The sequence below is a fragment of the Vidua chalybeata genome, chromosome 8 (genome assembly GCF_026979565.1).
Source record: "Vidua chalybeata isolate OUT-0048 chromosome 8, bVidCha1 merged haplotype, whole genome shotgun sequence".
Taxonomy (NCBI): Eukaryota; Metazoa; Chordata; class Aves; order Passeriformes; family Viduidae; genus Vidua; species Vidua chalybeata.
This window is the reverse complement of record NC_071537.1, coordinates 12,802,294-12,824,770: the sequence shown is the minus strand read 5'-3', so window position 1 is coordinate 12,824,770 and position 22,477 is coordinate 12,802,294. Positions and strand designations below refer to the sequence as shown.

Sequence of the window (22,477 nt, the reverse complement as noted above, 5' to 3'; positions counted from 1 at the left end):
GGCTTACCACATGATATTAAGAAAGTAATTTCATGTTTCTCATCTACAGTGGGGACATTAAAATGGCAAATGTACTATGAACTGTATTTTTTGTATCAAAATACTAGGGGATTGTGTGGTACTGACTGTATAAATACTGTGTAATTTTCCTCTTCAGCTGGATGGCTGGCTAAAAGTCTTCAGGTCTAAATTATTAATTGTTAACTAAGAAACACTTGCTTTTCTTCTGCAACGTTTTGGTCCAAAGGTTTTTAATGCCCTCAAGTACTATGGTCAAACTTTACCTAATTGTTGAGATACAGTTTTATTGTTCTTGGCTTCTTCTGTACTTGAGTGGAGACTGTTCTTCTGTTTATCTGGAAAGCATTACTGTAAATAATCAACATGTGAAGACATGAGGATTGAGCTTTAGTGCCCCTCACAAATTGCATGTGCTCTGTTTATGCATGGAAAACAATTCGTTCAAGTGAAAGCTTTTCCTTCTTTGCAGCTGACTTAATTGGTTCTGTAGCGAAGTCAAAACGTGGAATTTATTGTATCTTATTTCCCCTTGGAGACAACAGAACACAGAGATGGAGATTTGGAACCAAAGCAGCAGGTTCAGTGAGCAGAGCAGTGGGAGAAGCTTGAGCTGGCTGAAATGCAAATGCAGAATCTGAAAAGGGAGTGCAGAACCCAAATTGGCAGCACAAACTGTTTTTACAGCTGCATTTTGACTTCTGGATGCTTAGTACAGGATAGTCTCTTTTCTAGGCTTTTGAACTGCATACCAAAATCTTCAGATGGCCATGAACCATGAGAGCCTGCCACAAGAGCATACCTTGGGAGAGAAAGGGAGAGGGAGCATGGAGCAGGTTGCAAGCAGATCCTGATCCTTGTGGGATGCTCTTGGGCTGGGCAGGCAGAGGAATGACTTCCAATTGCCCTTGAGATGTCCTGGATGTCATCACGAAAACTTGCCTTGCTTTCTTTGGCACCAGGAATTTGACTGCCCAGCTGCTGGGAAGGCTCAGACATATGTGTTAAGTTCTTCACAGGATGAGATACCCAACCTTTCTGCAAAGAGTAGAATCATCTGATGGGTCTATGGGGGACATTTTATATGTGCACACTGAAATGACATCCTTAATTCCAAACAAGCGTATGTCTTGCACTCTTGCTCTTTTACATTTCACCTTTCATTTGGTGATGAAATGAGCATTCTAGTTTAACTTGCTAGTTCTTCAGTGCTAACCTGTCTTCTCCCCAAGTGCGTGGGCTTTCCATGGAGCAGAAGTCTTTCAGATAATCCTTCTCTTCCACAAAGAGGGAGCAGACTATTTCTGCATGGGTGGTGGGTGTTCATTTTTGCATTTGTTGCTCTCATTAAAGTGAGAGCTTGTTCCGTTTGTGTCAATAACACCTTTGATCCTCTTATATAAAGGGAACACTGGGTGTCCTGCAGAAACGACCTCTTTCAAGTGCCTTGCAATTTTATGCTTCTACATCATGGTTAACAAAAGTTCATAAATCCGTACTGGACTGGAGACCAAGTACAGTTCTCTATACTGTATTCTGCAGCACACACAATTTATTCTCAGCTTGACCTCATGATTGACCTCATGTAGACTTGTGCCCTTATAAGTAGCAGCTAAAATCAGTGGTCTGAGCACTAATCTGCAAGTTGCAGACAGTAGGTTATTTAGTGAGAATGCTCCACAAGTCTCTTGCTGCAGCATTTTCATTCAAAAAGGTCACTTCCATGAGTTCGTGCACAGCTGAATTTAATGTTCTTTCTCAGCAAGGCAGGCCACACTGGAGAGTGCATAATTATAATAAATACAACTTTGTTCTCAGCTGAAAAATCCATCTGAAATAAATTTTTCCAGCCCTTCCAAGAAATGCTTTTAGTAAGATAAATAAAAGCAATTCTTGATGATTTCACATTCATTCAGCAGGAATGTTGGTGGGTGTAGGGTGCCTTCACTTAAGTCACTCATCACAGTGCCTTCTGGGCTCAGTCATATTCAATAGCTGGCTAAGGATAGCACTTGCAAATTGGGTTTCTCACAAACCAATTAAACTAAGTTCATTATTTCTTACTTGGTTTTAATCCTGGTTATTATTTTGAGTAAAATTGTTCTTAGCAACAAGTACAGAGAGTTCAGTTACAGTCTCAACTCAGACAAACTTTCAACAATGCTTTGATAGGTGCATCTGGTTTTTGGGATATGCGTGTATTTATACAAGCTTTTGTGGCTTATTTTCTGGTTGGCACTTCTGTGTAGTCAAAGACGATTTGTTTTCTTCTGCGTTCTGTTTCGCAACAGTGGAAATACTGAAAAAGTCTCAGACTAAATATGGAAGGAAAACTAGGAGTTTTTCTTTTCCTCCAAAACTTCTAAGCAAGTACTTTAAAAAAATCCCCTCTTTGCTTTCATCTTTCAAGAGACTGAGGAGAGTGTGAAATGTCCTATCTTCTCTTTCTTTTATTTTTTTGTCTAGGTATAGCAAAGAGGCTCTGCTAGTTGATTGGGATACTGCTACTGGTGGAAGCTGAATTTTCGCACAGTTCTCCTAGGTTCATGCACAGGTCTGGTTACCTTTGAGATTTCAGAGGGGCTCTGGAGGGTGGTCCTTAAATATCTTTTTGCTTTCCCTGCAGAGACTTTAGATAAGCAGTTTCCAAGCTCCTCCACTCAAAACTACCACAGCTTTTGGTTTAGGAACTACCTACTTCCCATTGTTCGTATTGTTGTACAGTTGGTTGTTGCTGCAAGGTCACTCTTCTGCTGGGATCTATGAGACTGCAAGGGAGAAAGACTCATGTGGCAGTGTCAGTTGTAAATGAAAGGAGGCCTTTCTAAAAGAAAGAAGAGCCTGATATCTAGGAAAGAAGAGACTGTTGACTGTGAAGGGAGAAAGCAGAGGGAGGTGACTGAAATCTGAGTGCTCTGACTTCATTAAATGCAAGTGATAGTCCTGGACCTGAGGATATGGGGTGGAAACTCAAATTTACTTTCATTCATCTTCTATGTGCTAAATTAGATAGTCATCTCTCAATGACTTGGTATCTCTTCAAGCCCCAGTGGGTTTCCATTGACACCAGAGAATGATCAAAGGGGAAATATGCTCTCTCTTGCAATGCAGTCTAGACTGGACTTGTGCCTTATGGTCACATTCATTTAATACCGATTGGGAGCAGATTTAATTAGCACTTAGATCATGATGGTCTGCCTTTTTTTCTCAAGGTATTATTTTTCTCTCCTTGCTTATCTACTTTATTCCACTGCCTTCTTTTTCCTGATACAAGTCTTTGTGTTCTCTGTTTTATCAGTTGAAGCCATCAGGACTTGAATACTTGGTACTTGCTAATGAAGCTTGCTTGGCAGTGAGAAGGTATGGGAAGCTTACTTAAATTGTTTCAGGATCTCTCCAGGCACTCTGACCCTATGCACAGACATGGCTTGTTTTAGAAAGATTGTCTTAACTTAGAAAATCTGCTCTTGTTCAAAGATGAAAACACACATTGATCAAAACCTGAATTTCATGTGGATTGTGTAAACATGTAATTTGGGTTAGATCTGAACATTGGAAAATATGTGCCACTATTGTCCAGGAAGTTCCAGTGCAAGAAATGTGGGGAACTTCAGAATGTCACATTAGCTGTCTCCTTGGGGAAGTGCCTCAGAAATCCTGACCTCTGCATTTCTGCCATGTGTGTGACGCTAGTGGAGATATCACTTGAGCAGTTGCAACATTCTTGTATACATGAGTTTGAATAACATTATGAACTGTGGAACGAATAAGGCTGTGCTTCCCAAATTGCTCCCCAGAGACTCTCCCTCTGGCTCTGCACATGAGCATTTACTTTATCATCACTGTCTGCTTCCATCAATGCCATCAATGCCATGTTTCCTATGGTCAAATCACAGAAACCTTTTTCTAGGAGTCTATGCACTTGAATTTCGAGGGATGATGGCTGTGGTGCTCTTGGACACCTCTGCTCTTTGCCAAACCGTCATCCAGTGTGTAAGATTTTGGGCTGACACAGATATCCTGTTCCTATCCCCATCCGCTAAAGGTTTCCTGTTGAAGACGTTAGTTTTACTCTCCTCTTTATCAGCCCTGACAAAAGTTGTTGTTTAAATGTTGCTCAATATTTTCAACATGATTTTGGGATGACTGCTAATTCTTTCAATGCAGTGTTTTGTTTTAGAATTTCTAATCCCATTTTCTATGACTAAGTTCAGTTGCGTGGTTTCCCCAGAAAGGATTAGGGTTTACTGCTATAAGTACGTCATCCTGCCTTTGAAGCTGCTTGCTCATGCTTTCCTTGGCAAGTTCTGGCAGATGTGCTTGGGAACAACAGAGATGGTATCTTTTTGAAGCTGTGAAAGGGTTAATCGGAAGCATGTTTATGAAATCGGGTTGCTCACCCTTACAAGCTTTTACTGTTATCTTTTTGAATGCTTTTGGAAGTTTTATCACCTGCCTTTGTAACTTATATTACATTTTTCTTTACTTTCTTGAAGCTATTAATGCTATGTGTGATACTGTGAAAATTACCTATGATAAATACTTTTTCTTGGCAAGTCCTTAATTGCACACCTCTTGAATGCCAACTGGAGAATGTGACTGTCTTCATGTGGATGGCCTGACAGTTTTGGCTGGTATTTTTGGGATAGCTGAAGGAGTGTAGAGCAGCTGAAGCACATCTGTACTTCCAAAGCAAACCCAAACAAAGGACTTTCATCCCCCAAAAGGCAGATCACTGTTTGTACAGATGCTTCTTCTCAAGAGCCTTTTTGTAGGATTGGTCACACTTCTGGGTGAGTTTCCATATGTGGTGGGGAGAGGGGCTGATGGCTGTTCATAGGAGTATTATTTTTCATCAGGGAGATGAAAAATACTGCTATTGATTAGGAGATGGCTTTGGAGATTCTCCAGTGAAATAGGGCACCTGCACATATATTGTACTTTTTGAAAAATGTTAAACAGCATCTACCCTCTGCTGGGATTTCTTAATTGTGCTTTTGGCTCTATCTGCCTTGCTGGCACATGTACCATTGTGAAATTTTTACAACCAAACAAAATATCAGAGAATGGTTCTCTTCAAGATGAAGCTGATAGCTGCCTTCAGCTGATGCCTCTGAAACCAGTTGAGAAGCATGTGCTTGCCTCATTGGGACCTGCACCTACCTGCACTGCTATAGCACCAGGATATTGATGCAAGGCTTCTGGATTGCAAAGAGCCTGGATAGTTCTGGTAGGGGAGATGCTGTGATGTCAGGCTCTGCAGATGTACATGATGCAGTTGAACAGAATGTGAAAACTTAGTTCCCAGTAAGTCGTCTCAAAGTGGATCTATTTGTGCCTTTTCATACAAAATGTGTCTTCATTTTCAGTAAATTTCTAAAGCCATGACAGAGACTATTAGGACTTGCTGTGTTTACCCCTGTCTAGTAGTGAATACTGAGCTTTGCAAGTACTGGCTTTTGATACAAATCCATGTGTTGTGTACTTGTAATACCAGGATCTTCTAGAAACCCATAGGAATCAAGTGACTGTTACTTGTATTTTCTTGCTTGTTAAAATTGCACAAATGGCAACTCTTACTTCTGGAGATTTCTTCCCAAGGAAGTATCATCTCCTGGGATTTAAGTATTTGCTGATGCAAATCTCTGTGATCACAGTTAAAGAACTGCTGAGTGTCACATCATTAGGTCACCAGTTCAAATCTAGTCCAAAGAGGTAATGGGCATTTTTATACCCCTAATGCCTTTCATCAGGATTTATGTTTACTTGCTTAAACTAAAATTGGAGCATCTGCTACTCAAATTTATGGTTCAAAATCAACACTAGAAGCAGTTTTTCCTATAGCAGAAAATCCTGTTTGACTTGTGTATCTGTATATGCTTGTAAGCACACATGGAGCTTTAGACGGAATAAAGGTTGCGGAGAAATGGATGCATTTAGTCAAGTCCGGTATTTTTGGTATGCTTTTCTATGACTTTTAAATTGCAAGAGCTTTTGAATAAAATATAGGAGGATACAGACTTTGAAAGCAAAGAAATTTTGAAATTGAAAATGCAATGGGAGAGCATTTTGAATGGCAACTGAAACACTTTTGGACAAAGTATTTCTGAAATTCTTCCAGGCAGCTGCTCTTCTAAAGAATGATGGTTGGTTGGCTGCTTTTTTTTTTTTTTTTTTTTTTTTTTTTTTTTTTTTCTTTTTTTTTTTTTCTTTTTTGTTTCTTGTTTGTTGCTTCTAGCTTTCATGTCAGAATCCTTCTACAAAACTCTACTGCTAAATCTGACCTCTAAATTCAGGTTTCCAGTCAAGAAATATGCATTTCAGTGTAGAGTAACATTTAGTACTTGTGATAACACATTGGACTGTACCTTGCCCAGGCTACAGAGAGCTTCAAGGGTTCAGTTCAGCCACACAGGCCTTTGCAGCTTCACAGTTCCTCTTTGTGTCCTCTTTGAGTTGTTATTCTGAAGTTGGGAAATCCTTGCAGTCTCTGAGATATGCTGTGATATGGAAAGCCTTGCTAATCCCTGCAGTCAGGGGCTGACCTCTTCTTGCTGGGATCTGCCTGCAACCAGCTCTTTCTTCCAACATTTTCCTGAATGTTTCCTGAGCGCACTCTGGCTTGTTTCAGGGACCAGCTTGGCAACGTTATCAGGAATCAATAGCTGGAGTCCTTCAGGAAAGAAGTTGAAGATGCTGAAGTATGAATTCTGGTGTCCTGGTTGTTAGAATCTGTTAGCAGAGATGTCAAGATGTGAAGAAGAGAGATGTGAAAGCCGGTGCGAGTGTTCTTTTCTTTGTGCTCCTGAGTTGAGAAATTAAGATTTGAGCTGGCTTCCCCACCCCAAAGGCTCTTGCATAGCTTCCCATGCATCTCATGCCATGGGAGGTCACTGGTAACTTTTGTCAGCATTTTGAGGCACAAAAAGTGGGTTGTGAGGTGTGGAGACAGAAAAATTAGATATTTAATGGCATGGAAAAAAATTGCCTATAGAATTTGAGTCATCACTGTGGCATTTTGTTATGAGGGTTACAGTCCTGTGAGTCTGGAATATATGTTTTCATGTGTGGTTACTCTGTAAAGAGTCTTCATTCATGTGAAGGTCTGAGTTCTTGACACTTTGGGAGAAATTACGAGATCATTCATTTTTAATCCTGATGCCACTTATTGCTACCATATTGCTGGTTATCTCAGAGGCTGTTGGCAATGTATTTATAGCTTCCTACTTAGAATGTCCAGTTACAATCAAGTATGTCAGAAGCACTGAGTACATATTTCTGCATCTCTTTTGATGCTGATTTTATAAAGGCAGTATTGAAGTTCTGCATTAGCAAAGGAATACCAACCACTAAACTATTTCTGCCAGTACTTTAAATCTCTGATTACTTCTTGGCTTGTAACTGATATCAACCAGAAATGATGCATGGCTAGGAATCTTTCTAAATTATCATCCATCTTTTTGCTGGAGACTGAAAGAGGAAAGTTACTAAAGTGGAAAGAAAACTTTTCTTTAAGCTGAGTCATGAGAATATTGGCAAGTTGCAAGGGAAAATTTAAATTTGGTGTTTGCTTACTATAGTTAACAATGAAATCCTCCTTTACAGGAAATTACTAGAGTGAATTATGCTTTCAGTCTCCTTGATACTGTGGAAGAATAAAAGAAAATAGAGTTGTCTTGGTTTAAATTTTTTTTTAATATAGATATTTGGTATAGGACAGGGGTAAATAAAAGGAAGATGCTTCTTTTTACTGACAGTTCTCCAAAGATTGACCCTGAAGACATGGTCATCATCAACAATTACTAGTTTCCATAAACAGTATGATTTTGTATTTGCTTTCTCTTATTACCTGCAAATAACTAAACCACAGAATGTCCTCTTCTGAAACCTGTGAGCTTTTAAGAGTTCTGCTTGTTTTCAGTATGTATACAAGTAGTAGTACTGAACTAGTATGAAAAACATCAAATATAAAATGAAGCATGTAAAATCTCTTGTGTAATGTAAAGTAATAGGTGTTCTCTATAAACATTAATGTCTTAATCTGTTTCTGATATAGTAAATTCTGTTCTTATTTTGCTAGTAGAAAAGAAAAGAATAGAAAACAGTGACTTTGCCAGACATGAAACCCAGTACAGTCTGAGAATGAATGACTAGTTATTTGCAATCCCAGTTATGTTTTGTATAGAGGCCATAATTTGTCTTGCACAAGAAACTGGGCTAATGTAAAAAAAAAAAAGTGTTATCTACCTTTTTGAAAATAGATGAAATATACTACAGAAGAACATATATGTCAATGGGAAGTAAACATAAACTTAAGAGTGCAGACATCGAGTATAGCTGAGCATGACTGCAGGGAGTAAATAAAGAATCTCTTGCCCCTTGCTTTTCAGGCTGTACATAGGACCAAGGAATACCTTTCATGAGGGTGGAGCAGGCTTTTCCATCCCCTTTGTGTCTCCTTCATGTAAGTCTTGGTGCCAGGCTTTCATGACACAGACTGGGAGCCATATGGAGTGAAGCTGCAGGTTGTCACCAGCCCACAGCCACAACTCTTACACTCCTGGTGACAGAGGAGTGTTTAGATGTTAGTGGGATTTGATGTAGATCAAATTGAACATGAAAATTTCAGGGTGTCCCTGTGCAGATTTTTGTCCTACTGCCAGATGTGCTTTACTGAACTGTTGCACATAATGAACAACCTTTTGTGATTGCATTGATCAAGATAGCACCTTGGGTGTGCTCCTCATGCATGGGGAAAAGTGAGGTCAGTGGGAATGAATGTTGTGCTGCAGCTTAGACTGGAAAAGAGATACTTTGGTGTCCTGGGAAGAATAAGTCTTGGACTTCTGCTGTGGGGCATTCAGTCTAACGTGGCATCTTAATGTTCTGTGGCAGGTGACTTTCCTGCATTCCTTGTTGGGCTGCCCTACTTGTTCAAGTGATGATCAGCTCTGTACTTTGTCCTCTGCTTTTTCCTCTGGCAGGCAGTCCTTTCTGTTGTCCTGGTACATGTGCTCCAACCTTGCCTGCCATCTCCTTCTGGCTCAGAATTAGCCACTGTGTTATTCCTTGTAGATGTGGTCACAGGTCCCACCCTTCAGAAGACTGGAAGCCTGGTTTTAAGTCACTTCCACAAGCTTTTTGGGTGTGATGCATAGCATGGAGAGCCATTTGGATGTTGGTCTTTCAGATATCTGGATGTTGTGGTGGGAATGAAGGCAACCAGAAAAGCAACAGGCAAGAAAATCCTGTCAGCTACATCTGCCAATAGCCCTAGATGAATAAAACTGAGATGTTCACTTAACTCCTCCACCTTTCAGGTTAGATCTGTTTGTTTGTTCAATGAGTGAGGAGTATTATGTCTCAGAACATGTGCAGAAGTGGGTGGCTACATGTAGGGCTCTCAAAAACTCAGAGAAGTTGGCGTTCTCATATTCTACACTGACACAGTGACATTCCTGGTAAATTGATGACAAAACATAAAATCTTTTTTTCTCTTGCTCTTCTCCACAGTTTAACTCTCCTTATGATGCTTATCTCTAATCAAAGGATATTAACAAAATGTTTATCTTCTTGGTTTTACAAATTTGGCTTAAAAATTCTCTACTTGGTAAACTTGGCAAACATTGCCTTAGTATGCAAACAGTGGGGATGGGATAGGGGAAATCACTTGGCTGTTGAAAAGCTGCATATGGGAAAGTCACATGGAGGTTTCAGTGTTTTATTTATAATTCTGCAAAGGCCTCTTCTTATTTGAAAAATAGGAGAGACCAGATAGTGGCTTCTGGAAAGCAAACAGCTAGATTCTTCCATGAGTATTTTTAACATAAATATTAACATCACAGATTGTGACAGTATTTTCTCCTTGAATACTTGTTTTTAGCGTTCAAGATGTATAACTGGTAAAGTAACATTGTGAAGAAAACTGCAACTCCTGTAGCATCTGTTTTTTAAAATTCTAATTGTGAAGCCATAAGAGATGCTTTGTTTTCATTTAGCAAATATATACTGAGTTTCCAGGAAGGTAACTTGATTTGCAGTAGGCATACCCAGTGAGAACCATATGCTTTTCATGTTTGTCTTTTATTGTAGGATTAGAGTATTTATTTCAAAGTCTTTTTGAAAAGAACATTAACATTACCATTAAGTAAGATGTAAGTAAGAATCTTCTGCATTTTCAGATTTGGCTGTATATGTGAGGAGACATTTCCAAACACAAGTGCTTGGAAGGATTTTACTAGTTAATAATGTAACCATGAGTTTTATGTCAGCTTGATTCTGAGCAGTGTTTTGCTGATACCAGTATAAGTTAACTATATTATGTGAACCTGCTTGAACAGAGCTAAAGGAGCAATAAAAGTGATCTGCCCAAGAGGCTTTAGCATTTTCCCTCTGCTCAGATTTCTGAACATGACTAAGTCTTTGCAGAATGACATCTAAGGTTACACTTGGAGTCATTAGGTTATAAACAGTCCATAAAATGTTTTACATACTTCATGTTAATATTCCTCAGAAGATCAAGGTTCCCTTGGGAGAAATGAGAATATGCACCAAAAACATTCTCAGTCTTGAGGTTTATCCACAACTTCCTTCATCACTAATGATCAACTGTCTCATGAAGACATTATTGCAGAACAAATTTTGATGCTGCTCTGAGTGTTTATATATTGGAGGAATCTACTGGGTAACGCCCTTTCATGTTTTTGCTGACTGGCTGAGTTGTAAATTATATTTGAAAGTCTTTCTGACTCTAATTGGTAGGTTTATGTGAACCTTCATGTTCAAGAATGTTTCTGAGCCCCAGGCTGTGTTAGGAAAAAAACATGGTAAAAGTGTTCAGATCTTGACAGAATGTCTGAATTTGTGCTATTGAATAGATAGAGAGTTTCTTTCATTTCTGTTCATTCTTAGTAAGGCTTAGAGGCGTTGAGGGTGAGTTCTTGACATTTCTTGAAGATGCCAGAGTCTCAGAGTCTCTCTGAGAGATCTGACCCACCACGTTGGGTGTTGGGGGTTTTTGTTTGTTTGTTTGTTTTGGTTTTTGTTTGTTTGTTTTGGTTTTTGCCAAGAATAAATCTGTTTCTACTGTGACAAAATGGTTGTTCCTAGACACCATCCAAGTAAAGCTGGGTCTGTGGGGGGACTGTTGAACTTGGGAAAACCATCTTGTCTTATGTTCTGGCGTTAGCGTTGACTGCCGATACTGAATGTTTGGCATCTGCAGTGGTACAGCAGCAGCCTGTGCTCCTTGCCTGTGTGGTCAGCTAACCTGACCTAGGGCAACACTGAAATAAAACAAAACCTCCAGACCACCAACTTGCCCTTCAGAAACTAATCTTATTTCAGATTCCACTGTTATTTTGTGAAATACTGGGATTTATAGACCTGCCAGGATGGCTCTGGCGGAGCTATCACATTACAGCAAGATCTGGGCTCTCAGTCAAACCCCTGACTTAGTGGCATTTCTCATACCTAAGGACACAACTCACAAGGGATGTCCTTGGCATCTGCATGCATAAAAATTTCTTCCAGGTCATCTAAAGAGAGCAAAGAGTGGAGGACTTGAACAAGAATCCGGTGAGAACTGCTGTAAGCTGCAGACACTCCCAAGCCAGCTGCAGTTCAGGGACTGTAGGAGCCACTGGTGCATCTTCCTCCTCTTGGGAGGTTTAGGAGGAAGCATTTTCCATGTGTATGTTGGGTTTTTGGAGGCCAGGCTGTTCCTCGGGGTAGTTCAAAAGCTGTCTGCAGACAATTTGACAGGACCACTTCACGCTAATGAGAAAGCAGCAGGATTTCGTTTACTCCAGCCTGTCTTGAAAAGGGAAGTAGAAAAGCTCAGCTGTGCAGAGCTACAGGACTGTGAAGCACAAAAAAGCTGGAAGACTTTCTTCTAACTGCACAGCTCAAGAATACATAGTTGAACGTATGAGAATTCACCCTCGTCCAACATGCTTTGTCTGACAACAAAGCTGCTTGATTTGTCTCTGTAATGGATCTGGTTTCCAGTCTGAATCCTTCAGGCATCTCTGAAGGTCTCTTTTGGTGCATGGTAGATGTAATGAATGCCACTGGTTCTGCTGGCTTGCTTTGGGAGATAAAAATTCCATTTCACTAATATGTTTTTAAATTTGCAAAAGATGGCTTTAGCTTTTTTGATTTTGCTTGGCTTTGAATTTCGGGACATTTTTGATGGTCAGTTATTTTTCCTCATAGTGACTTCAAGTCAGTGTGAGCTCAGACTGCAATAGACAGTCCACTGTGTGTTGACACTTATAAAAGATAAAGCCATGCTGTCAGTTTATGCTGAATTCTTTCCAAAGATGGGGTATATGTGGTAAAAGTTCTTAACATTTTTCTTTCTCATGCCAGACCTGCATTTGAAAAGGATTCTGAAATTTATTATCATCTTCATTATATTTTGCTGATGTTAAAACCATCTACTAAATCCATCCATCTGAAACTGAAGGGACAGTAAAGATTTTACTGATTTTATCATTTACCTTTGGTGTAAAAACTATATTGCAGCTAGTAAGGAACACACAAAGGCTTAGGAAAAGGTTCTGCAAAACAGTGTTAGATATAAAAAAAGAAAAAGAAAGATATTGATCTAAAATTTAATGAATGAAGTGAGTGTACAATAACTCAGTAACTGATACAGACTGAAAGGGTTTGCAGCTCTTTCGGTTCTTGAGGGAAAAGACCCCCCAGACAGAAAGTGCACAAACTCCTGGTTGTAAATCTGCACATATGAAAATAAATATTGAATGTATAGGGGGTCGGATTAAAGGAAAAAAATAAGAAAAGGTTAGAAAATTGTGAAGTGCTTCAGTCTCTACTGAAGTACCACAACAAATCCCTGAAGGTTTTATAAGCATCTCTAAGGCAACAGGAAATGAGCAGTGTGGATTTATCAGGAACAACCTCATGGGAGGAGGCTGATGAATTTAATTTGGTTAATTCAATGGATGCTTTACAGCCCAGCCTGAGTGAGGCAGCACATTGGTTATGGGATACTCGGTGAGGATCTGTGTTCAGGAGGGTCCATTAAGTGATGAATATTTGCTGAGGAGTGTCTGTGGTGGTCACTGGGATCCTGGAGGGGTTCGTTCTGCCTCTGTGCCAACAGTTTGGGAGACAAAGAGAAAACACTTGAGATGCAGAGGGAAGTTTGTGTGTATTTTTTTAAAACAGAACAACTTGAAGAAATAGCCTGAAGACTATTTCACTTTTTCTCAAGTAAAAATGCAGAGTATTTAGCAATGGAAAAAGTGAAGTAGTCTGGGATTTTAGACCAGAAGTTGAATACAGTTCTTTCAGTAAAAAACTCAGCAAATCTTTAACAGTGTAGAATTGTCCTATACAGGCATTTGGTAATACTCCACGCTAGTAAGTGATATGCCCCATTTTGGATCCCACATTTTAAGGTGGGTTTAAGTTTCAGACTGAGAAAGCCAGTAAAACCTTGATTTAATCCTTGTAGTCTAGGAAATGAAGACTTCTTCTGTCTTCTGGAAGCAGCTTATAGAGGAATGGAACAAGTTTCCAGGTGAGCTAAGTTAAGAACATCACTACAATCAGTCATCTTGTTTTTAGTGGAGAAGAAAAAATTACTGCCTTATCTTGCACTAAGGCCCGAGTTTATGTTAATGGGAAAGAACATCCTTATGTTTAAGGTCATCAAGCACAGGAGTATGCCTCCTGTTGAGGCAGTGGGTACACTAGTAATTGCAGTTGCCTTAAGAATAGGGTAGAGAAATGTTGATGCTTTGGGTGCTGTGAATCGTTCCCAGAGCAGTTTGACAGCCTGATGCCTCTGGGTTTGCCTCTTTGATTTTCAAGCAGCCCTGACTTTTGAAGCCTGTGTTAAGAAACAAGTGCTGAAAGGAGGACAAGTCTGATGGTCAGTCTGTAATTAAATCTGTAACTAAATCCTGCTCACAAATGTTGCTGTCTGTCCCTCAGTTCTTTATGTATTTTTACCTGGAAGATGTCTTTTCAATGGTCTAATGACTTTTCAAAGTGCAGGCTGGGTCTCTGAAATTAAATTGGTTGTTAGTTTTCTCACTTGTTGCCAGGAAATGAGGGTTGATGTCCTGGTGTTCCAAAGGAGATGTTCAGAATTTCTACTCCCCAAACTACCCTCTTCAGGGGAAAAATACTACTGTAGGAGCCTGTGATGTGTCAGAAGTGAATATTTCTAAAAACTGAAAATATTTCCTTGTCTTAGAGTTTCTTCATTCAACAGTCACCCACAGGGCTGTGAGCTTCCTGAGTGCTGAGGGTGATGTATATTGTTCACCTTTTGAAGAAAAAAAATGTTTTGCTAGTGGGGGTTTGTTTTGGTGTTTTTCTGTTTTTTTTTTTAATATTTACTGTTTTACTGTAGTCACTCTAATTAGCACTAACTGCTTTCCTGCAAAAAGGTAGGATGTCAATCAGGTTTTGATCTGTTTTGATTTTTTTATACTGACGCATACAGACCATTTGGTTTATGCTATGGGAGAATTCCAAAAGAAGCAATGTTTGCAGTAGTAAAAGGTCACTGGTTTTGTGATCTAGAGCACATGCATGTCTGGGAGCCAGGCCTGAGCAAGGAGAAAGGAAGTGCTTGATCTTCTCTCTTTTCCTGCAGCCTGCAACCTTGCTGCAGAGAAGTGCATGAAAGAGCTAAAACCGTGTGGATCATCTGGTCCTCCTTCTGTTTTGCACTTTATCCTGCAGTGGAATAATAAGCATTAATGGAAAATACAGCAGTTTGGATAAGATAATGCCCATAAAGGCAGACTGTGGGTATCAACGTTTCTTCCCAAAATAAAACTGAATTAAGTTTTTAATTACTGAACTCTCTGAAATAAGCTGATGCACACGTTTTGTACCTAAGGGGGAAACCCTACAGATACCAGAAAGGGAGTTGAGACCACATGGTGTTGGAGGTATTTGCCCTTGAAAGGGCAAAGCCGCCTGGCCAGCAGGTTTGTCACTGAAATTTAGAAACTGGCTGTGATTCCAGGTGCCACCAGTGCCTTTAATGCTTCAGCAAAGTGCAAACTGCGTAATGCCAGGGCCGGTGCTGAAACGCGACACCGGGGCATCGCTTCCTCCCAGCCGCCTGTTCCTTGCATAACTTCGGGCTTCCCGGGGCGGCCTCTAGCTGAGCCGAGCCCGACAGGAAATACTTGGGTAGCCGGTGGCAGTTCTGCTAGGCATAGAAAGAATAGCAATTAATTGTATTCTCGGTCCAATGGTTGTAGTACTTCAGGCGCTATCCCTGTTCTGTGGGTAGGGAAAATGAAGCAGGATGGTGAAGCTGGTGATGGGAGGCACTGAATTTTTCTGCCCTGTATGCTTGGTTTGAACCAGCTTCATCTGCACCTGGAAACCTATATCTGTTAGCTCTGCTTGGCAGAGCAGCAGAGTGTGTGGCCTTTTGGGGGGCTTCTCTTTTTTTCCTGGTAAAGATGTCAGTCAAAACAGAACCCATAGTGTAACAGGAGAGACTAGGCTTTAAGATATTTTATATTTTGTCTTTCACAGATACAGGTGAACTCAGCTTGAATCTATCCTTAACCATACACAATGCTGATTTATTCCTTACTTTTGTTTACTCATTTTTTAAGTCCAAGTACTTGGAGAGATCATAAGCAATGCAGTAATTCAAGTTAGAAAAGACAATTTTTTGTTTAAAATGAAGTTTTTGAAGTGTTTTTTTCCATAAAGTTGCATTTTTAAGGAAGTTTCTAGCAGTGGAGTTTAAGACTAAATAGTTCTCATAGAGTTTTGTCTACAGATTTAAAAGTGATGTCTTTAATACTGTTTTGCTGTGATCTTTTAAATGCTTGTGGTATTGAGCTTTCTTAATAGTTGAACTTGTGATTTCCTTTCATTCTTTGTTTTGGTTGTATGAAGAAATGTGATCTTCAGTGCCCTTCATTTTGGAAGCGGAGGAGTCTGTCTTTCTGCTTGTCGGACCACCACGCCGTGTTGGAAGGGCTTTCCTCATGCTTGTGTCAAACTCTGAGCCTCAGCCTACTTGAGTGTACAGATGAGTTTGTGTTTCTGCTAGATAACAGAAATCCTGTAAAACTCAGATACTTCACAGCCCATTGGGTTAATTGAGAGACTTTTAATTTTGGGAATACCATATTGTGGAACACATGTATTTTCTAAGAGGAAGAATATTCAGTTAAAAGCACTTGTTTGTAGTTTGAGTACTGCAAACGCAGTCTCCTGCAAACCAGAATCCATTTATCAGTGGAGATGTAGGTAGCACGGCAGGGCCTGGAATGAAAAGTCCAGGGATAATAGGGAAGTTCTTGAGGGTGTACATATGTAGAGAGCAATTTGAGGACATTTGCCTCAGCCTATTGCTCTGTGCTCTGCAGTGTAACGTTACCAAACCATAATATCCAGCAGTGTGCTCAAAAAGAGGTGCCTGCTGATGTCTTTTTTTCTTTTTTTTTTTTTTTGGAAGGATTTCCCAGAAAATCTGTTCCTCCAAAGAAGGGTTCAAGCCACATAGAAGTGGTGTTCTGCTGGAGAAACATAATTCTCAGAACATAATGAAAGAACCTCTTTGTTGTAAAACAAGCTGCAGAAAATAAGACTGCTAGGATTTGAGGGGAGCTTTTCTGAACTTCTTCAAGATGTAAACTTATGCTCAGGAAAGGCCAACAAACTTAAGAGAGATCTGACCAGACTATATGCGTAACAGATCCTCCCAGCAAAGTCTTACCTGATGACAAAGCCTGTTTAACCAATTGTTTACCTCTTGTCAGGTTAACCAATGCATGGTTCCTGAAGCAAGAGGGCATTCAGGTGCCCATTTGACACGACTGTTTCTGAGCAAGGTGTGGGTTTTAGATTTATAAAAGTAGCCGAGGTTAACATCCAATTACTTTGTAATTTGCGGGGGTACCATCACTTACAATCACAGGCAACTGCATGTGTGATTGCCTATCACAACTGCTATGAGTTCCTATCTCTTTGGGTGTTTCCCATAACCAACATGCCTGTGTGTCATGTGTGAGACTGGATTTTATCTGAATATTGGCTTTTCACACAGTGGCACTTTGTGAGAGTGCAAAAGGGGCAAAGGGCAATTAACTTGCTTGGATTTTATCTTCTTGCCCATGGTAATGTAATGCAATTTGGCTGATCCCTGACCTTCTTGTGCACTCCAGACTTCTGTCGTAGGTATATCTTGGTAAATCACGTAGCCACCCTTATCTTCAACAGATTGTCTGTTTTTGTGGTAGGTTCTTTATAAACACATTTGCAGGCTCTGAGAGTTCATGCCCTGCCTTATCTGCAGCAGGCCTTGGCCTGTGTAGTTGGGCCCAGCAGCAGCAGTGCTGCATCCCAGATAATTGCTTCATGTATAAAAGTATCCTTCTCTTGGAGGATCTCTAAGTTAAGACCGTCTGCTGTATAATTGCCTATTGACTTGGCCTATGATGAAAAATCCATCTTCTAGGACCCCAGAAGGTATTTAGAGCAGCGTTATCCCATGGAATCTAGAGGCAATAGAAGAGTAAGGAAGATGAAAACCTTAAAGTCAATTCTACTCACCCCAGCACTAGTGTTGTTAGTTTTGGCAAATCCTGTCTCAACAGTAAAGCCAGCTGCCATTTTGGCATCAACACAGACAGACTTGGCATGATCCCTTCTGGCATCAAAAAAATGCTTCATGGGAGCTGGCACCAAAGCTGTGAAACAAGGGTAAGTAAGGCCCAAGGGAAACGCCAAGCAGCCATAAGATGAGCACTAAAAATAGTGAGTTGCTGTCATTTGTAGAGAAATCAAATAGCACTTGTAAGAGTAGGGCATCCAAGTGCTCCATCAAGGTTGTGCTCGTAAGCATCTCTGGGACAATGCATGTCTGTGATGATGTGACCAAAGGGCACACACAGGCTGTATTTTTGGGACCCACATGGTGCAAGACTCTAAAACTAGAACAGACACTTACCGTCTTAATTCTGTGCTTAGGGTATCCTGTTACTGTCTGCAGACTGCCTTCTTCCCTGTCTGGAGCAGATCGTCTCCTCTTGAGCCATTACCGAAGTCCTGTTTGCATACATGGGCATCAGGAAGACAAGAGCTGTAGTGCCAAAAAGCAAGGAGCCAAGCTGGTGTCCCTGTACCACCCCGGATACACTGTGGCAGTCTCATCAAGTATTTAACAGCTGAACTCTCCACTCCCTCCTCCTTCTCCCCCTCCCAGCAGGCTTAGAAGAAAGTTGAGTAGGCTTTACCATTACTTCATTACCCACTTCAGACTAAAAGTGAAGCCTGACATCTTCATTTGGGCATCTCAGGTGCCCAAAAACCTGGGAATGCTAAAGGGGCAGAATCAACCCAATCGTTTTTGAAGCACTTAGCATCACTTCTCAGTAGGGTGCTTTCAACCCTTTAGTCCCTCTGTGCCTCAGCGATGAAGGACTTTGAAGCTTTTTAACACTTCTGGGCTTGGATGGCAGACGTGGGTGTTAGAGTGGTCACACAAAAGTAGATTATTCTCACAGACTTTGGCATTACAGTTGCATTGGTTTGGCTGCAGCTCTGTTGCTGTGAAGAAAAGCACGCTGGACCTGTGGCTATTGTTTTCTGCTCCATGCTCTAAACAGCAGTGGGAACAATATCACTGAGGGCTGGAAACCTCAAGCTACACTTAGGAAAAACTATTTTGGTCTCAGAGAAGAGCCTGGACTTTTAATTGCTGCCACTGTCCCATCAGCTGAACAACAGAGTGGGTAGGAGTGTCTGAAGAGCCTGGATGTGGTTGCTTTTATCTCCTCTGTCAGACACGGGTGTTGGAGAGGACTCCTCTTGGGTATGTCCTCCACAACCACCCCTTGTCTGCTCCCTGCCCTTTCCTTGAATGCCCTTAGGATAGTGTAATACAAAAGGCAGCTTCAGAGGAAGGATTGCTTGCTGTACAAAAGTGCAAAGGGAAGTGCTTTTCTGTTGGCATTTCTTCACCCACAAAGGAGCAGTGAAGAGGAGGACAAGCTCTCACTGAAATAGCAGATGATGGAGTGGATAGTGGCTTCCTCTGCGGTGCACACTACTTGAGTTCAGGGCTTACACATGGCTTTTGGGTGGAGATGTGGTACATATTTGTACTTGCCTGCTTGGCTGACAATTGCTGTTCGGGATTCAGTTGGAATCAAGAGTCAATTGGAATCAAGCATGAGCTGTTGCTGTTGGGGCTCTCAGTAACACTGAGAATATTTTGAAGTGCAGAGTCTCATCCTCCCTGGTCAACCAGTGACTCAGAGAGAAAGACAGGTAACAGCAGTGAGGTTGAAATGCACTGTCCCTATTTGCTTAACTTACTAAGCTCCAAGAGTTTTTTGCACTTCTGAATCACTGAGCTGACAGAAGTGACGGCCTGTGGGGAAGAGGCACAGCTTCTTACCACTGCAAGCCCTTGTGTTCTGTTGCACATTAAAATTTATTGATCCATCAGACTGGTTGCAGTCCTAACTCACACACCGGTTCCAACAGATACGGTGTCTTTTCCTGAAATTATTCTTTGCTTTCTCCAACAAAGATTAAGACAGTTTGGCCTGAAAAATAGTAAATGCAATGACTCCAGTGTTCTTGTTTTGTAGCTGAAGTGCATGTGGATTGGGGGACATACTTTACCCCACTCCTAAACAATACAGTAATACTAGACAGAGTGAAAGGTTTGTTTTGGGCCACTTGTCCCCTGAGCAAAAGAGTAGATATTCTAGGTCTTGCAGGTACTGGAAGTTACCAGCTTGACCTCTTCTTCTTGGTCCTCTGGAATTTGTTGATGGCATTCTTGGTAGGCAGTGCCAATGCTGTATATTACATGAACCCGGGACACCTGGTCCTCACAGTGGAAAGGCATCACGTTCTTGTAGTGCTATCACTGGGGTGGGGAAGTTGCCCTTCACTCTTCAGGGATCTACAAGTGCACAGGTGGGCAGACAGAAATGGTTCATAGGCAGATTTAGCATTGCATTGCTGTTCCAGCATTGGTCATCTCCCAGTGTCTCATGCTAGTTTTGCTAGCAAACTTGTCCCTTTCGAATATTTGCTGTGAAGGCAGATGGAGCTTGTTGTTCCTGGATGTTGTCTTATTCTAGAGAAACAGAGATCTGCTTTTACACTTTTCTGTACATTTCTCTCCTTTTTCTGTTCTTTATTCCCCAATCCATCCCCAGGACAGGGAAAGGTAAAGTCACCTTCATTGAGGGTACTTCTTTCACACTGTGTTTTGAGTGCATGCCAGATTTATGAAGTCTCAGTCATAGCACCCAGGGCTGCAGGCTAACAAAAATGGTGCTCCAGAAACACTCCTCTTATCAACATGAAAATAACAGAGTGCACTGGGGAAAATGGAAGTATAATTAGATAAAATTGTTCCAACGTTATGGTCGACCTGTGTATGTAGCTACAGAACTATGGTATTAAAGTTTAATCAAGAGGATATTACACATCATCTGTATTTACTGTTCAAAACCTCTCTCTGCCTAGGACTGTGGTAGTGGAGCAACTGAGAGCAGCCTCATGCTTCAAGCCTGACAGATTTGAGGTGCACAACATCAATTTTTCTTGCAGGCATGTTATCATAACTGGATCTCTTCAGGGTGTATCAAAATGAGTACTATTCCTTGCTTGGTTACCAGACCTGCTTGCAAGCATCTCCCATCAAACATGGAAAGTGACTGTCTTGTCAAACAACTTCCATCTTGTGCTTCACTTGCATGTTATATCTGAGGTCATGAGGCACAGTGTGTTGGCCTGTGAAGGTACTGAGCAGCATCCTTTGTGGGACATCAAGTTTGGGGCAGATGGCATGTTCTGGAGCAGTATTATAGACTGGTAGTGCCTAGAGGCCTCTACTCCCTCTTTTCCAGTAGAAACCTGCTCACCACTTTTATGTGGTGGGATCCATGCTGACACACCAAAAAGGGGTGGTTGGTGGCTACCTAAACAAGCAAATTTTGAAAGTAATGTAGATTCCATAATCTGTCCTGACATTAGTCTTGACTTTTCAGAGCCCTCAAGACAGTCATCTACTGAGGAGCTGTGTGAACAAACACACACAATTTATATTTGTTTTGTTATTATATCTTGGATAGACACACTCTTGTGTAGCCTTTGCAGATCTTAAGTTCCAGGTTTGTATAAAGGAAGTGAACCCATGCTAAGCCTGCCTTAGAGCTGCTCTTGCTTTCATTAAAATAATTATTATTTCAGCTCTGGTTTCCCCCAGGCAGAGAGTAGTAGAAAATTAGAAGGGTTTTGGAAATGGACAATGAGAAGCTGAAGGCTTTAGGATAAGATTTTACATTAAGAGGATAGGGAAGATTGATATCTTTTATAAGAAGATAGCTAACAGGTACAGAGTAATGAATGGGTGAGAAGATGGATGAGGACTTCTGTTCCCACCTGTTAATAATATGAAAGTCAAATTAGAAGGTGGTGAATTCATTCCTGATGAAAGAAACTATTTGTTCACAACCACTGTCTATGAAACTCACTGCCACCAGGCAGAGCTTTGGGGCAAGAATTTACAAACTTAAAAAAGAAGGGGTAAAAGGATACCAGTTGGTATATACAAAACAATTGCAAGGATTAGGAGAACCTAGGTGTTTTGCAAAGGGTCTAAGGCTGTTGATCAGTGTTTTGTAAGGGTATGAGCTACCTTGTCCAGCTCTTTTTCTTTTTTTTTTTTTTTGTTTGTCCTTCTACAGGGTTTTTTCCGTAGTCGCCTATAGCAGAGTTGTGGAGCATGTTACTGGCCGCTGTCACTCAGGGACTGCAAGAAAGGGTGGCTGCTGCTGCTGCAGTCGAATGTGGTAATGCCTGCTTGCAAACCACCTTTTTTGTGTCAGTCTTTCCAGGATTGCTAAATTCACACATAAATTAGGATGCTTTTGCTTTTCCACCAAGTTACTGCTTTTGATAGTCCTTCACAACTTGCCTTAGATCTGGAATGACGCTTTGCCTTTTGAGCGTGTGCTGGGGAAGAGGCGGGTGGTTAAAGTTAGATTTCTTCTGACAGTAGGGATTTAGAAACTGCTGCATTAGCTCAGCCCTGCGATCTGCCTGGTCCAGAGCTCTGGATAGCAACAGCCAAAATCAGATATTTCAAAGGCCAGTGTAAGGCCACAGAACAGATTACTAAAACAGAAAACTGCCCTTTTATATCACTGGTGTTTGTCCATAGAATTGGAAAAGCAAAGGTTGAAAGTTTGTTTGATCCAAGAGCACAAAAGCTGGAAAATCCCATTGCCTGGCTGATGCTAGTTAACACCAATGTTTTGTATCCTCCAGGAAATTGCTTCGTTGCTTGTTTTCTCTTAGGGAAATCAAGGATGTGTTTACCCTTAAACAGCATTTTTAGATGGTGCCTTGAAGTTGGTGTAAAAATAAGTAATGTTTGTGTGTAGGCCCAGTTGTGGAAAGGACACACAGAGTG

General features: G+C 40.9%; 1 protein-coding gene across 2 annotated transcripts in view; it reads left to right on the top strand.

Annotated features, from left to right (window-relative positions):
* Window positions 1-22,477, top strand: part of WBP1L (WW domain binding protein 1 like) — a 59,498-nt gene that overhangs the window by 10,762 nt on the left and 26,259 nt on the right. The gene's annotated exons all lie outside the window — the stretch shown is intronic.